At 41.0% G+C, this 15,843-nt stretch overlaps 1 non-coding gene and 1 pseudogene across 1 annotated transcript; both read right to left on the minus strand.

The window, feature by feature from the left end:
- Positions 1–1,876: 1,876 nt before the first annotated feature.
- LOC122657917 lies at positions 1,877–12,992 on the minus strand (annotated as a pseudogene).
- Positions 12,993–13,354: 362 nt separating this feature from the next.
- TRNAT-AGU lies at positions 13,355–13,428 on the minus strand. Its single transcript has one exon. It is a non-coding gene; the product is annotated as a tRNA-Thr (tRNA).
- Positions 13,429–15,843: the final 2,415 nt, after the last annotated feature.

Here is a 15,843-nt window from a genome sequence, read left to right on the forward strand (position 1 = left end):
GATGTAATATTTTATAATGTTATAATGTAAATTATATTATTTTTCTTATATAACATTCATATTATAAGACTTACTTTTGTATTATACACTAAGGTACATATGTGTGTGTTTGTGTATATATATATATATATATAATATGGTTATTTTTGTCTTATACACTATGTGGACAGCGAAATGAAAGGTACATATGGTTTTATAGGATTGATATGTTAAAAGTGAAAGGGATGGTGTTAATGGGTATTATTGGAATTCAACACGATTACAACAACAAACTCAGCCTTATCCCAACTTAATGGGGTCCAACAAAACACAGTAGGGAAAACTAAGGTCTAAACAAAAACAAGGGGATGAAGAGACGGGAAAAGAGGGATGGGGAATGAAGAAACGATAGATGAAAGATGGGACTCAGGGTTACGATTGATGGTGGTGGTCTTTGGGTTCCGACAGTCTTACGCGGCTCAGGTAGGTTTAACCTGTAACAGCTTGGCATATTTTTTACCTGAACCCTAATCCGAATCCAAATGTAGGTCCGGAACCTGAGGTCGTAGCACCATGTACACTATGGAATGTTGGTTGGATGTTTGAGCGAGTAAAAGAAGAAGATGGAATCTTTGCGTCAATACGACATCTATCGATAAAGCGTCGGATACCTTCCCTGTGTTGATGTGGAATCCACAAACAAATGTATAACTCTTGGTAAGAGACCCTAACCATGTGAGGGGTATTTTTGGTTTTATAAATATTCTTGTGTGTGTGTTCATAGGCGAAAACATCGGCACTCGGGTGTCCCGGCACAAAGACAACAAGGACAACAAACATTGGTTAATGGCACTGGTCGACTACTACGTCGACCAGAGATTGCTGTCACAGTAGATTTTGGTCTCGAGAGCACGGGGCCCAGTGTTTTGAGTTGGGGATCTCGCCGCCGCGTCCCAATTATCTTGTTAGAATGTTTCCCCAATAAAAACCAGATACTAATGGCCTTTGGTCAACCTCAATACGTTTCGGTCCTTGGTCATGTGATTTTTACAAAACTACACTTCCATCAGTCTGCATGGCAAGGCAACATTGATGTTGTAAATTTTGGGTTCTAAACGATGGTTCTATGGAGGCATTAACTGAAATTTGATCCTTGAGACCGAATAACCAAAGGGGAATCAATTATTCTGATGACAACATATGTAGCCTTAGAATGATAAGCATGCATATTCAATTTTCAAGGTACAAATAATAGAAAAGACCCTATAAACCATAAAACATATGGTTTTTATAATGGGATAAATAGTACAAGAAAAAGTAACAAATCCTGTGCCACATTGACATAGTTCATGCTCCAAACCCAATCATGAGAAATGAACATCAAACAGCTTGATATGGCCCAAGGAGCTACCCTCACAAGCTTTGTCATGGAGGTAGACCACTAATGAAGAGCAGAACCTTCAGCTTATTATTGATTTTCACGAAAGGCCTCGCTAGTCCGCCTAGAGCACAACTTCATTTTGTAGCGTTTTGCTTTAAGAAGTCAATTGGATACATTGAAGCTCCAAGATCACAATTACAACCCCCCTTCTTGAAACCTGTTGATTTCAAATCTTTTAGACACTGAACAGTGGTAACAACCTTGGCTGGACGGGAATCTCCAAGTATAATCCTCAACTTCCAATATCTTTAAGATGGCGATTGGGACCCATTGACGAGTAGCTAAGCATGAATCTCCAGATTGTAATTTCCTCTTACTTTCATTTCTCTTTCATTTCTTTTTTCGCACTTCTCATCTCTTGTGTCTTCATTTCCTTTTTCTCTAGATTGTTATTTTCTCTTGTGTCTTCATTTAGATGGGATAAGGCTTAGTTTGTTTTTTTTGTTGTTGTTGTTGGTGTCGCAACAACACTTTAACATTTATCCAATTTGACATTAACTTGAAAGAAATTTGACCACCATCACCAGAAATCACAACATGAGCACTCCCCATCTTTAAAATGGTGAAATCGATTCGCATCACGAACAACAATCTCTCTGCCCACAATTTGACAAATCAATTGCAGAACCGTATGGCAGTCCCCACAAACACGAAGATTCTTAACCACTCGTATCACCGTGCCAGGAACTGCCTTAAGCAACCCATAAGCCACAGCCAACCTCTCACTATGCCAAAACAACTATTGTTCCTTCTCCTGCTCTTCCAAGTTTTACAGAACAAAGCTCGTATCTGGAACATAACCTCTCCTCTTCATCTCCATGTCCAAATCCTTTAGCAGCCCAACAATCTCTTCTTTGACATGACATGATGTTTCCCCTGCATAGAAAACCTGGCTCTCCTTACCCAAGTCAACCCAACTATATCCAGGCTCTTTTTTAACTGCAATAACTGCCATCGACTTCCTCACCTTGGCCACATAATCCCACATACTGGCACTAGCATAGGTATTAGATAGTAAAATATAGCTTGAAGGCTCTTGTGGATTCAAGGTTAGTAGATGATTAGCAACTCTAATCCCCAATTGGATCAAATGGCATGGTTTTGATGAGATTGTCAGCCTCATCAAGATGCCCTGATCAACTAAGAAGATCCAACAAGCATGTATAATGTTGTAGAGAGAGATTAATTTTGTATTCCTTAATCATGGAATTGAACAAGTGACGACCTTTATCAACCAGACCAACATGGCTGCAAGCATAAATTAGTCCAACAAATGTGACCTCATTTGGCTTTATTCTTGCTAAGATCATCTCGTCAAAAAGAGTCAATGCTTCCTCAGCTTTCCCATGCTGAGCTGCACCAACTATAATTGTAGTCCAAGAAACCACGTCTCTTTAGTGAATTTTATCCAAGGCGTCTTTTGCTGCCAAAATATCGCTGCATTTGGCATACATATCAACGAGTGCATTACTAAAAAACACACTTGATTCATAACCAAAGACTACCACTAGGCAATGAATCTGTCTCCCTAACTCTAATGCAGCTAAATTTGCATAAGCACCCACAACACTAGAAAGAACAAAAGGATCAATTATTTGGATTCCTTTTCTCCGCATTCTTACCAAAAGCTTTGTCGCATCAAAGCCATCTCCACTCTGCATAATCCCAGAAATCAAAGCTGTCCATGAAAACAAATCTTTCATGGGCATTCTCTGTAAGAGCTCAACAGCCTCCAAACTCCAGCCATATCGAGCATACCCAGAAATCATAGCCATCCAACAAACAGAATTTTTCCAAGAAATCGAATCAAAAACCCAACGAGCATCTTTTAATAGTCCACACTTAGAATACATATCAACAAGTGGTGACTTTACAACATCATCATCGGTGAACGGAGATAAGACAAAGCGGGCATGGACTGGCTTGCCCTGTTTGACAGCACCTAAGCTACCACAAGCTTTAAATGTTAGAAACATGGAATAAGGGTCTTGGTATTAGCACCTGACGCTAATACCGAGACTGGTTTAAGATGGTTTAGTAAGGGTGTTTTGGGGTTTTCTCATTCTTGTATTGTGTTTACCCTATTTTACATATATATATATTGGATAAAGGGGGAGAACAATTTAACCGATTGTTCTCCCCAAAGGATTACAGCCTGACATTGTCTTCTTTCCTCTCTTCCCCTTTTCTTCTTCTCTTTTCTTCTTCAGGTTCATCGTTGTTCACAAGGTATCAGAGCTTGGCTCTTAGGAATCAATTTAACTTCCTAGGACCTATTATGTTTCTCTCAGTTCTCATTGGATGATCTGAAGTTTTTTTTTTCAGGTTTGAGGTTTTTTGTGGATTTGGTTTGAAGGGGTTGCAGCAGCCTATGCTGTGATTTTTTGAGGATGTTTGAGACTAGTTCATGAAAATATCAGAAGAACTAGGTCTCAATTTTTGTGGTTTATATCGATTCAAGGGTAATAGTTGAAGTTTGATTGAAGAGGAGTTCAGTTTCAGGTTTCGATTTTTGGCAATCTTGTTCAAAATTTTTTATTTTTCCTTGGATCGATTGCCTTTGGAGTTCAATTTTTCTGGTTTGTGATTTCTGATTTCTTTTAGGAATCAGTATTTATTTTTCCCTTGTTGAAGGGACATTATTTGCAGCTGCGATTTATTTTGCTTGTTGAAGATGGTTGACACGAGTGGAGATTCTAAGGAGGTTGTGGCAGAGGTTGCTTCGGGCTCTTCCAAATCTATCACAGAAAAGAAATTGGAAGGTGTTGGTAATTTTCAGTAATGGAAGAAAATTGTTTGGGTGGTTCTAACTGGTCGTGGTCAACAGAAACATCTCACTAAGGCCAAACCAGAGGATGATGAAGCATGGGAAATTGTGGATGCACGTATTCTAGGACAGATGCTGAATAGTATGGCTTCTCAGGTCATTGACTTAGTGACCCATATAGATACTGTGAAGGAGTTATGGGATTATTTGCATATTCTGTATTCCGGATAGAATGACTATCTCGTATTTATGAGCTATCCCAGGAGTTCTATCGGGCTTATAGGAAGGGTCGTCCATTGACCCAATATTTTGCTGATTATAAGCGGATGTTTGAGGAATTAAATGCTTTGCTGCCTATTAGTTCTGATGTGAAACAAATGCAAGATCAGCAGGAACAACTTACAGTTATGGGATTTTTGGGAGATTTGGGTCAGGAATACAACTTAGTACGTTCTACTATTCTTGGAGGTGATAGAGTTGCTTCCCTTGCTGAAATTTTTTCTCGCTTTCTTCACGTTTCCCGCGATAGTTCTCATGAACCAGCACCTATTAGTGGTGAAAGTTCAGCTCTTGTTGCCTCTAGTCAGGGGTGAGGCACTGGTGGTCGTAGTGGAGGCCACGGTGGTGGCAATGGTGGGCGTGGAGGTGGGAGGGGCAGTAATGGTGGTAATAGTGGTGGTACCGGTACTGGTTATGGTGGTGAAAATTCTGGTCCTGTGAAGACCTGCAACCATTGTGGTCGACCAGGACATATCCAACGTTTTTGTTGGAAGCTTCATGGTAAACCACCACAACAGTATGCCAACTCAGTGACTAATACTGAGTCTTCTGTTCCTTCTTCTGAAGGTAAGATGGTCAGATTGTCGGATGAGGATTATGCTCGATTCCCATAGTTTCAGATATCTCAGTCCTCTACATCCTCCTCCACAGCTACTTTTGCCCAGACAGGTAATGCCACTGCATGTTTTTTCTCTTCTCGCCCCTGGATAATTGATTCCGGTGCGTCTGATCATATGTCTGGAATGTCAGGTAATTTTTCTTCCTTTCAGTCTACTGAATCTAGTGTTACATTGGCTGGTGGTTCCTTTGCTAAACTCACTGGCACTGGCACTGTCAGTCCCACCAATTCTCTGTCTTTGTCTTCTGTCCTTCATTTACCTGACTTCCCTTGTAACTTGCTTTCTGTTAGTAAAATTACTAAAGCCTATAATTGTTCCGTGACTTTCTTTCCTGATTCTTGTGTTTTTCAGGATCTTACGATAAAGAAGACACTTGGTAAGGGACATGAGAAAGGGGGGCTATATCTTCTTGACGATTGTCCTTTAGTTGCTTGTTCCGATGTTCTATCTCTACACCAAGTTCATTGCCGGCTGGGTCTTCCGTCTTTGCAGAGCTTACAAAAGTTGGATTCTCTTTTTCGTTCTATTTCTAGTCTAGAGTGTGAGTCATGTCAGTTTGGAAAGCTCCACCATGTGAGTTATTCTCCTAGAGTCAATAAACGGTCTTTGAACCCTTTTTCTTTAGTGCATTCTGATGTATGGGGGCCTTGTCTTGTTACTTCTAAGTTAGGATTTAAATATTTTGTTATCTTTGTTGATGACTATTCTAGAGTCACTTGGGTTTATTTAATGAAGCATCGTTCTGAGTTGTTTGCAATTTTCTGTACCTTTGTTAATGAAATTCAGAATCAATTCAATACCAATATTCGTGTGTTACGTAGTGATAATGCACTAGAGTATTTTTCAACACATTTTAACTCCTTTATGGCTGACTGTGGTATGTTACACCAGTCTTCTTGTTCAGCCACGCCCCAACAAAATGGTGTGGCTAAACAGAAGAATAGACATCTCATGGAGGTAACCCGCTCCATTCTTTTTGAAATGAAAGTCCCAAAAATATTTTGGGCTGATGCTGTTTTGACTGCTTACTTTCTTATAAATCGTATGTCATCTTCTGTTTTGCAAAGGGGGATTCCTCATTCTCTTTTATTTCCCGCTGAACCACTTTTTGTTTTACCACCTCGCGTTTTCGGTTGTGTTTGCTTTATTCGTGATTATCGTCCAGGGTTGTCCAAGTTAGATCCCAAGGCCATTAAGTGTATTTTCTTGGGATATTCCCGGACTCAAAAAGGTTATCGGTGTTATTCTCCCATACTTCAAAAATATTTTGTCACTGCCGATGTTTCCTTTTTTGAGTCCACCTCCTATAATGATGACTCTCTTGTTCTCGCTGAATTGGACGATGAGATCCCTTTGTATGTGGTTCAGCGGTCTGTCTCACAGGTTCCTAAGGCTACAGTATCATCACCGCCACCTCCACCACCACCTCCACCTGTTCAGCCAGCAGCTCCTCCGGTTCGGTTTACTTTTGTTCGACGTCCTTGAGATGATGCGGCACCCCCGGCCTCTACTGTTCCTCCGGCATCTACTTTGTCTACAGATCCAGCTCCTCAATTAAGTGTTCCTCCTTCTGATCGGGATATTCCTATTGATGCAGAAGCCGAAACCATGATTAATTTGGCTGTTCTTTGATTTTTTCGTTGGAACCTTTTTATTTGTTTGTTCTTTTAGCCTAGGGTTAAAACAGTCTTTTTCATGGTTTATCTTCTTAGTTCCCCTCCACGATTTTAGAGGGATTAGTATTTTATTTTATTTGTTTTAGTTGTTTACACTTATACTCCTATTTAGAGTATAAGTCTATTCTATGTTTTATAATTAGGATTCAGATTAGGAATCCCAACTCCTAATCTGATTAAGATTGCTTTAGATTGATTATTTGTAAGGCCTTTAGGCCCCCCCTTTATTATTATAAATAGTAGAATCGTGGGAGGCTCCCCACCTATTATGTTTGAAATTTTGTTTCTTCTTTCTGCTTGCCGCCATGATCGCGCTTGCTTCTCTGTCTTGTGTGTCATATCAAGGCCCCTTGTGAGTAATATCAAGGGCTAGGGCTGGAGTAATCCGGCGACTCCTTGCATCTTGCAGATCGGGAGGCTCGTCTTCTTCTTCCTTCAAGTTCTTCAAGGTTGCCTGCTGAAATTCTGCAATTCCATGAAGAGTTACAATTCCCTGCAACTTTATCATCTCTTCTTCTTACTTCCATCTAACCTAATCGACTTCCCCAAACCCTAGCTTCATCTACATTCATCACAGCCCTATTCCCTCATCGATTACACTCAAAACCTAACCACAGGTCCATCACAGTAACCCTCCCACTCGATCTCGATTGCAGCCTCACCTATCCACTACAAACCCTAATTCCCTCCCTCAACATAAAAACCCGAAACCCTAAGATCTGCCTAGGCCTAACCAGCCATCAAAACCCCACCAAAGTCCAGCCGAACCACCCCCTCTCTGCTAGGAAAACTCGACCTAAAGCCCAGCCCCTAAATCTGCTCCTAACCCTAGTTTCAGCTTAGATCCTAAATCTGGAAACCCAAAACCCTAACCCTAATATTTTTGAATTTCTATTTCTTATTCAAACCTCATTAAAACCTATTCTAATAGACTCCTAAAATTCTGTAGACCATTACCCAATAAAACCCTAACTCAATCTCCCATTCCTAACCCTAATTTTGCCCTAGTTACCCTAAACTGCCCATTCGGCCAACCTTAAAACAGAACCTGGTCCTAAGTGAGATTTATTTCACCTAGGCTACATTAAATTGGTATCAAAGCCATGGCTGAACATGGCAGCCCTGCTATGGATCCCACACGACCACCCCAACCTGATTCCCTTGCTGCAATCATGGCTATGCCGCGAAGATCTCAATGACAACAAGTTCTTGGTGATCGAATGACAACAATAGAACAAAGGCAAGCTGTGCCTCTTGTAAGCAACCCTCTATATGTAGAGGAAGACAGATTCCAAGTTCATTCTGAAGTACATGGAACTCTGGGAAGGGATGAATATCATAGAAGTCATCCCAGACGTCACAGGGACCATAGAGATCAGTCTAGACATGACCGAGACTACAGGGATCGACGTAGGTATGATAGAGATGACTACAGAGAAGACAGGGACAGAACTACTGAAGCACCTCGAAGACCTAACTTTGAGGAATATTTGAGGTCCTACTTCACTGGAGATGAAGCTACTAACCGGCAGTTCGATACACAGAAGGTCAAGCTAGAATTGAAAGAGTATGATGGGCATGGTGATCCACAAAAATTCTATGACTGGCTTGCTACCCTAGATGACTACTTTGACTGGTATGATTTGCCTGAAGACCGAAAGATGAGACTGGCACGCACTAAACTAATTGGTTCTGCTCGAGAATGGTGGCGCAAGGCAGAGCGGGACATGGAACGTGAAGGTAAAGCACCTACCAACTGGGAGGATATGAAGTATGATTTGAAAGAGAAGTACTTACCAAGACACTACACCGCTCAGATGCAAGATCAATTCAACTCCCTTCGTCAAGGGAACATGACTGTATCCGAGTACATGCAAAAGTTTGACTCTCTCTCATCTCGCACTGACACAATAGAAAGTGCTACTCAGATGTTGTCCCGATTCCGGTTGGGATTGAGATCCGACATCCTCAGGGCTATTGGCGTTGTGGATGTTCTGGACGTCAAGGATTGTTTTGAGAAGGCATTGAAGGCTGAAGAATTATTGGTTGGGAATAGAGGATTTGATTCTTCCACTGAGGGTACTGTCAAAACTTTTTCAGCATTCAAGTCTACTACCACTAGTCACAATCGAACTGGAAATTCTACTGCTGGTCCTACTCGATCAGGCTACTCCGCTGGTAGTTCTTCCCGTCCTCCACGTGCTGATTATAAAGGTAAAGTTTCCATGGACAGCAATGAACCCCACAAGTGTTTCCATTGCAATGAACTTGGGCACTATGCCAAAGATTGCCCACAAAAGCATAGACCTATTAATGTGGCTGCCAAGGCAGAGGAAACCTCTGAAGAGCACGATGAGCATGGCATATATGCACTACCCCCTGATAGTGATGAAGACTTAGACCGTCACCTTGAAGATCTAGATGGTGGTGCTCAAGGTGTCCATACAATTGCTCCAGTTCTCATGGATGATGTGGTTGATTGTGACAAGGTAATTGGGAACATTTCACAGGGGAGACAAGATCAAGCAAGTTCTTTGTTCTTGAAGAGGTGGGGCTGAATGAGAAGGTTATAAATATTGAAGACCCTTTGGAGGTTGAACACATTGATTTTGTGATGCCCCCTTGGTTCTTCAAAGAGAAGGCCCCACGACTTGAAGACCATATTCCCACTATTATAACTTCAATGCACCGCCAGGGAAGTGTTGAAGCCGCTGCCCACATGTTACTTCCTCCTCCTCATCACAAGGTTCGTGGACGAGTTTCTTCACACAAGCATGGTACGTGGACTCCCATTCATGAAGTCAACAAGCTCAGCCCCAAGTTGCCAGAGCGTTGCATGGATTTCACCCATTCATCGGAGATGAATGTTTCTAAGTCGGGGAGAGTTGATGCAGAAGCCGAAACCATGATTAATTTGGCTGTTCTTTGATTTTTTCGTTGGAACCTTTTTATTTGTTTGTTCTTTTAGCCTAGGGTTAAAACAGTCTTTTTCATGGTTTATCTTCTTAGTTCCCCTCCACGATTTTAGAGGGATTAGTATTTTATTTTATTTGTTTTAGTTGTTTACACTTATACTCCTATTTAGAGTATAAGTCTATTCTATGTTTTATAATTAGGATTCGATTAGGAATCCCAACTCCTAATCTGATTAGGATTGCTTTAGATTGATTATTTGTAAGGCCTTTAGGCCCCCTTTATTATTATAAATAGTAGAATCGTGGGAGGCTCCCCACCTATTATGTTTGAAATTTTGTTTCTTCTTGCTCTGCCGCCATGATCGCGCTTCTTTCTGTCTTGTGTGTCATATCAAGGCCCCTTGTGAGTAATATCAAGGGCTAGGGCTGGAGTAATCCGCGACTCCTTGCATCTTGCAGATCGGGAGGTTCGTCTTCTTCTTCCTTCAAGTTCTTCAAGGTTGCTGCTGCTAAATTCTGCAATTCCAAGAAGAGTTACAATTTCCCGCAACTTTATCATCTCTTCTTCTTACTTCCATCTAACCTAATCGACTTCCCCAAACCCTAGCTTCATCTACATTCATCACAGCCCTATTCCCTCATCGATTACACTCAAAACCTAACCACAGGTCCATCACAAGAACCCTCCCACTCGATCTCGTTGCAGCCTCACCTATCCACTACAAACCCTAATTCCCTCCTCAACATAAAAACCCGAAACCCTAAGATCTGCCTAGGCCTAACCAGCCATCAAAACCCCACCAAAGTCCACCGAACCACCCCCTCTCGCTAGGAAAACTCGACCTAAAGCCCAGCCCCTAAATCGCTCCTAACCCTAGTTTCACTTAGATCCTAAACTGGAAACCCAAAACCCTAACCCTAATATTTCTGAATTTCTATTTCTTATTCAAACCTCATTAAAACCTATTCTAATAGACTCCTAAAATTCTGCAGACCATTACCCAATAAAACCCTAACTCAATCTCCCATTCCTAACCCTAATTTTGCCCTAGTTACCCTAAACTGCCCATTCGGCCAACCCTAAAACAGAACCTGGTCCTAAGTGAGATTTATTTCACCTAGGCTACATTACCTATTGCTCATCGTAAGGGTGTCCGTAGTTGTACTAAACATCCTTTGTCTCATTTTGTGTCTTATTCTGGTTTGTCTGCTAATTTCTCTTCTTGTCTATCTACTATTGAGTCCTATCCCACACCTAAGTCTGTTTCAGAGACATTATCACATTCTGGTTAGAGGACAGCAATGGAGGATGAATTGTCTACTTTGGCTGAAAATCACACTTGGGATTTGGTGCCTTTACCTGCTGGTGCAAAGGCTGTTGGTTGTCGGTGGGTGTATGTTGTGAAGGTGAATCCAGATGGCTCCTTGGTTCGTTTGAAGGCACAGTTGGTTGCCAAAGGTTATACACAGGTTATGGGGTTGATTACCTTGATACTTTTTCTCCAGTGGCCAAGCTTGTGTCTGTTCGCCTCTTAATTTCCCTTGCGGCTTCCCATCACTGGCCCCTTTTTCAGTTGAATGTGAAGAACGCATTTCTTCATGGTGATCTCCATGAGGAAGTTTATATGGAGCAACCTCCGGGGTTTGTTGCTCAGGGGAGTCTAGTCTGGTTTGCAAACTTAAGAAATTGTTGTATCGTCTGAAGCAATCCCCTAGAGCCTGGTTTGGGAAGTTTTCTAATGTGGTTTTGGAGTTTGGGCTAACTCGATGTGATAGTGATCATTCGGTGTTCTATCGACATAGCAAGGCTGGCAGGCTATATTTGGTTGTATATGTTGATGATATAGTCATCACTGGTGATGATACGGAAGACATTAAATAGCTGAAAATACATTTGTAGCATAAGTTTCAAACCAAGGATCTTGGCAAGTTGAAGTATTTCCTTGGTGTTGAGGTTGCTCAATCTAGCAAAGGTACTTCTCTTTCCCAGAGAAAATATGTTCTTGACCTACTTACAGAAACATGTATGCTTAGGTCAAAACCTTTGGATACTCCAATGGACCCCAATTTGAAGTTGACAGGCGAAAGTGGTGATATTCTTGATGATCCGGAAAAATATCGAAGACTTGTTGGGAAGTTGAACTATCTCACTGTGACTCGACCGAATATTGCGTTTTCAATCAGTGTAGTGAGTCAGTTTCTGTCCTTTCCAAGGACGTCGCATTGGGATGCTGTGATTCGAATTTTGAGATACCTTAAGAAGGCTCCAGGCCGTGGTCTGCTCTACACTAACCACGGTCATGGTCGTGTTGAAGGGTTTTGTGATGCTGATTGGACCGGGTCTCCAGTGGATAGGAGATCTACTACTGGATATTATGTCTTTGGGGGAGGATATTTGGTGTCTTGGAAGAGTAAGAAACAGTCAGTAGTAGCCAGATCTAGTGCAGAGTCAGAATATCGGGCTATGGCCCAAGTTACTTGTGAGTTGATGTGGATGAAGCAGTTGTTGGCTGAGTTGAAGTTTGTAGACAAGTCACCTATACAACTATGGTGTGACAATCAAACTGTTATCCACATTGCTTCCAACCCTATGTTCCATGAAAGGACAAAACACATAGAGATTTACTGTCATTTTGTTCGAGAGAAGCTACAGGAAGGTCTTATTGCTCCACAACATGTTCGTACAGGAGAACAACTTACTGATGTTTTTGCTAAGTCTTTGGGGAGTGTGAGAATAGATTATATTTGTAACAAGCTGTGCATGATTCACATATATGCTCCAGCTTGAGGGGTAGTGTTAGAAACATGGAATAAGGGTCTCAGTATTAATGCCTAATATCGAGACTGGTTTAAGATGGTTTAGTAAGGGTGTTTTGGGGTTTTCTCATTCTTGTATTGTGTTTACCCTATTTTACATATATATATATATATATATATTGGAGAAAGAGGGAGAACAATTTAACCGATTGTTCTCCCAAAGGATTACAGTAAATTATCAGGTTCTAATTGATCGAATGCAAACATGTTGCGAAAGATGGAGAGGGTAAGGTGGGGCAGATTGGCTTGGTTGTGAGCTATAAGAATGGAAGCCCACGAAACAGGGTCTCGTTGAGGCAATTCATCGAACAGGTGAAGTGCAGCTTCAAGGAGAGCACACTTGCCATACATATCGATGAGATTGTTGGGTAATGGTTCCCATTGTTCCAGGCCGGTTTTGAGGATTTGGGCATGGAGCTTCTTCCCCTGTAATGGGTTTTGGGTTTTGGCGGAAGCCCGGAGTTGGTGGAGAAATTGAGAGCACTGCATTCGTTCATTCCAATTTCCAAATGTTGTATGGCAAAGTTGCAACCATTTTCTCTTCTTGATAAGAGATTACAGATAGGGGTGTAAATGAATAGCCAAAATCCGTTTCCGTATCCGTGTCCGTATTCGTTTAGCACTATCCGAATCCATCCGAAAGCTAAACGGATGCGGATACGGATAGGCTATAGCTATCCGAAAAGCTATATTTACATGTAAACGGATAAAATATCCGATCCGTATCCGTGTCCGTATCCGTTTAGCACTATCCGAATCCGTCCGATAGCTAATCGGATGCGGATGCGGATATAGCACTATCCGAGCCGAATCTGATCCGTTTACAGTCCTAATTACAGAGCACTAAAATAACAAAAATATGCTTTCGTTGAGAGTTGAACTTAAGACCTCCCGCTTACTAAACGGGTGCTCTAACCAACTGAGCTACGAAAGCTAAGATGTTTGATATAGCATAGTATTATATTATTTAAATATTTTATATTGCCTAACCCGTGGCTTCTTAACGAACAAAATCATTGAGGTATTATTAAATTAATTATCTCTACATAAAAATAGTTGTCTTGGTGTTGTAGTTTGTTATCAAGCTATTCTCACATAGGGGTGAAACTGGACCGGATTTTTAAAAACCTAACTCAACCCAAGCCCAACCCTGTCGGGCTCAACCCAGCCCAGCCTGGCCTTGAATAACCCTGATCGGGCAAGGTTGGCCCTAATTTACCTTGATTTTTGCTAGGGCATGGTTGGCCCTGATTGACCAGTCTCATGTGATTGGGTATTGGTTTGTTTCATATTCAATTGACTATTAGACTTTCTTTGGGTTAAAAAACTTAGATCAATGTTAAAATTTTAAATATTTTTGTTCAATAGATAATTACACTTTTTTTTGGGTAAACCAATAGATAATTAGATACTAAACAAAAATTACAAAATGTAATCAATAAATTATAAAGCATAACTTAAGACAGGGCCGGGCCGGGCTAGGCTTAGCCCGAGGCCACAACCCTGGCCCAGCCCTACCCTAACCCTGGGCCTGAAAATTTCAACCCTAACCCACCCTTAGTATTGAAAAATCCAGCCCAAGCCTTGTTTGGGCTCAGGGCAGGCTCGGGCCAACAGAGTCAAACTTATATCCCTACTCACACACTATAGTTTCCTGTTTCGAACCTGCCTTCAGACAATTAATATTATCTTTTTTGGAAAATTGTTTGTAAATTTATGTTCTTTATATAGTTACCACTATTACATATTAACTAACTTTAAACAAGAAAATATGAATCTAAAATGGGTCCTAATAGCTCTAATTCGGGTTGGTTCCATATTGAACTTTCGGTTCTGAACCTGTTGGGAAACCTGTCCCTTTCATTTAATAATCGATCCCAAAATGAGTTCCCAAAATGGTCCCATCTACTAATTAGACAAGTTGGTTCCAGGTTTTACCGATTCAGTTCCAGAATGGTTCACGACTCCGAACCCAAATTGACAACCTTAATTAGCAACGATCAAATAATCAAGTGCTTTCGAACAATGTGCGAGACCCATTTTATAAATAAGACCTCCTAAATGAGGTTTTGTACTCCTTGCAGGAAGACTGAGAAAATTGATGGGAAAATGAACAAAATACCCTAGATAGGTTGACCAGGTCAAAGGTTGGTCAAACTAACTTGAAAGCGGTCCAAAGTATGTGTTTCATCATCATAATCCTTTTATTGAAAAGGAAGAATTGATAATTATTATATAATGAGCAAATTACATGTATTCCCTGGTGTTAGAAACAATAACAGAACACCCCCATAGTTTCACCATTTATGTATAACCCCCTGATGACTCATGGTATTAATAAGTTGTTAGTTTTGAAAGTAAAAAGATAGTTTCACCCTTATTGCATCCTCCAACCTAAAATCCCCAAATCGTTTCTTCTTCTTCTTCTTCCTCCTGCCCCCACCCTTCTGCAATCTCGGCCCATCTTCTTTTTCTTCTTCTTCTTCTTCTTCTTCCTACCCCCAATCCCTCTACAATCCCACCCCATCTTCTTCTTCTTCTTCTTCTTCCTACCCCCATCACTCTACAATCCCACCCCATCTTCTTCTTCTTCTTCCTACACTTTTCTTTTTCTCCAGTAACATACCATAAAATTGCTATTAATAAATATAGAGAATTATTATGTGGAGGTTAAAGAAGAAGTTCAGATCTGACCCATTTCAAAAGAAAAGGAAAGATAGATAAGAGAGGATAATAATAAAAAATCAATCTGATTAACTATTGGCAGCGCAATCGCAACCCTCGTCTTCACGTTGCTGCCATCCTCCAATCAATCGCGATATGACCATACCTCAGCACCACCCATCACCGCTCCAAACCCTACCCTCTGTTCCATCACCACTGTAAGCTCGCCTCTGCGCATCCTCCTCTACCCATCGCCCCTGTGTAACAACCCCACTCCCTTGCCTCTACATCACCCAATCCCCACAACCATCGTTGTCGACATCCCTTCTCCCATGCCTTTGTACATCACCTATGCTCTTTACCATTGCACCACCCATCGCCCAATTTACACTATATCAAATCATCCCCAAGGTATTGTTGTGTCTAGTGATTGTGGTTATTTGTTAATAATGCATTTCTACATAGGACCAAGTTTTTTGTTTGCTAATTTTCTTTTGGTTTGAGATTAATATTTTCAAGGAGTCTATGACTACTCTAATTCATGCTCCATCTGAATTTCATCTGAGTTTCCAAGCTTGTGTAATATTATCAAAATCTTTTATGCCTTATAATTCTACATTTAAGTTCTAGACTCATAGGTAATCATGTTGCGACTTTCTTTCTCCTTTTGTAATTGGGTTTTTGA

Source organism: Telopea speciosissima, chromosome 4 (genome assembly GCF_018873765.1).
Source record: "Telopea speciosissima isolate NSW1024214 ecotype Mountain lineage chromosome 4, Tspe_v1, whole genome shotgun sequence".
NCBI classification, from domain to species: Eukaryota; Viridiplantae; Streptophyta; class Magnoliopsida; order Proteales; family Proteaceae; genus Telopea; species Telopea speciosissima.